The following is a 2500-nucleotide window of genomic DNA, read 5'->3' as shown; positions in this document are numbered from 1 at the left end:
AGCTGTTTCCTCATTGATGAGTACGACACCACAGTAGTGCTTTTATAAGGATCTACAGATCCCAGTAACAACCTGAGCTCACACTACATATCCCAGTAACAACCTGACCCCACACTACAGATCCCAGTAACAACCTGACCCCACACTACATATCCCAGTAACAACCTGACCTCACACTACAGATCCCAGTAACAACCTGACCTCACACTACAGAACCCAGTAACAACAACCTGACCTCACACTACAGATCCCAGTAACAACCTGACCTCACACTACAGATCCCAGTAACAACCTGACCCCACACTACAGATCCCAGTAACAACCTGACCCAACACTATATATCCCAGTAACAACCTGACCCAACACTACAGATCCCAGTAACAACCTGACCTCACACTACAGATCCCAGTAACAACCTGACCTCACACTACATATCCCAGTAACAACCTGAGCTCACACTACAGAACCCAGTAACAACCTGACCTCACACTACAGATCCCAGTAACAACCTGACCTCACACTACATATCCCAGTAACAACCTGACCCAACACTACAGATCCCAGTAACAACCTGACCTCACACTACAGAACCCAGTAACAACCTGACCTCACACTACAGAACCCAGTAACAACAACCTGACCTCACACTACAGATCCCAGTAACAACCTGAGCTCACACTACAGATCCCAGTAACAATAACCTGACCTCACACTACAGATCCCAGTAACAACCTGACCTCACACTACAGAACCCAGTAACAACAACCTGACCCCACACTACAGATCCCAGTAACAACCTGAGCTCACACTACAGAACCCAGTAACAACAACCTGACCCCACACTACAGATCCCAGTAACAACCTGACCTCACACTACAGAACCCAGTAACAATAACCTGACCTCACACTACAGAACCCAGTAACAACAACCTGACCTCACACTACAGAACCCAGTAACAATAACCTGACCTCACACTACATATCCCAGTAACAACCTGACCCCACACTACAGAACCCAGTAACAACCTGAGCTCACACTACAGAACCCAATAACAACCTGACCCCACACTACATATCCCAGTAACAACCTGACCCCACACTACAGAACCCAGTAACAACCTGACCCCACACTACATATCCCAGTAACAACCTGACCCCACACTACAGATCCCAGTAACAACCTGACCCCACACTACATATCCCAGTAACAACCTGACCCCACACTACATAACCCAGTAACAACCTGAGCTCACACTACAGAACCCAGTAACAACAACCTGACCCAACACTACAGAACCCAGTAACAACAACCTGACCCCACACTACAGATCCCAGTAACAACAACCTGACCTCAACACTACAGATCCCAGTAATAACCTGACCTCACACTACAGATCCCAGTAACAGATCCCAGTATCAACAACCTGACCCCACACTACAGATCCCAGTAACAACAACCTGACCCCACACTACAGATCCCAGTAACAACAACCTGACCTCACACTACAGAACCCAGTAACAGCCTGACCCCACATTACAGAACCCAGTAACAACAACCTGACCTCACACTACAGAACCCAGTAACAACCTGACCCCACACTACAGAACCCAGTAACAACCTGACCTCACACTACAGAACCCAGTAATAACCTGACCCAACACTACAGAACCCAGTAACAACAACCTGACCTCACACTACAGAACCCAGTAACAACAACCTGACCTCACACTACAGAACCCAGTAACAACCTGACCTCACACTACAGAACCCAGTAACAACCTGACCTCACACTACGGAACCCAGTAACAACAACCTGAGCTCACACTACAGAACCCAATAACAACCTGACCTCACACTACAGATCCCAGTAACAACCTGACCTCACACTAGAACCCAACACTACAGAACCCAGTAACAACCTGACCTCACACTACAGATCCCAGTAACAACCTGACCTCACACTACAGAACCCAACACTACAGAACCCAGTAACAACCTGACCTCACACTACAGATCCCAGTAACAACCTGACCTCACACTACAGATCCCAGTAACAACCTGACCTCACACTACAGAACCCAGTAACAACCTGGAGTGTTGAAATTGACCCGTGAAATACAATGAGGTGATGGAGAATTAGAGAAGTTCGTTGTGATGTCATAAAGGGACAGATTTGATCTGAAGGAACTACACCAGAAGGCTCTTTATCTCAGCGGCTACCAGAGGAGCTAAAGATTTTTTAATTTGACCTTTATTGAACCAGGCAAGTCAGTTATGAACCAATTCTTATTTTCAATAACAGCCTAGGAACAGTGGGTTAAATGCCTGTTCAGGGGCAGAATGACAGATTTTTACCTTGTCGGCTCAGGGGTTTGAACCTGCAACCTTCCGGTTACTAGTCCAACGCTCTAACCACTAGGCTACCCCAAGACGACAAGCTACATGAGGAAAGAGAGATGGAACTAAAGAACTAACCACCGCGACCACATGACAATGAAG

The 2500-nt window shown here is 47.0% G+C and overlaps 1 protein-coding gene across 9 annotated transcripts in view; it reads right to left on the bottom strand.

Moving 5' to 3' along the window:
* Positions 1-2500, bottom strand: part of LOC115119788 (transcription factor COE3-like) — a 114776-nt gene that overhangs the window by 97648 nt on the left and 14628 nt on the right. The window lies entirely within an intron of this gene.

Source organism: Oncorhynchus nerka, linkage group LG10, assembly GCF_034236695.1.
Source record: "Oncorhynchus nerka isolate Pitt River linkage group LG10, Oner_Uvic_2.0, whole genome shotgun sequence".
NCBI classification, from domain to species: Eukaryota; Metazoa; Chordata; class Actinopteri; order Salmoniformes; family Salmonidae; genus Oncorhynchus; species Oncorhynchus nerka.
The sequence above is the reverse complement of the archived record's forward strand: the minus strand, read 5'-3'. Positions and strand labels throughout refer to the sequence as shown.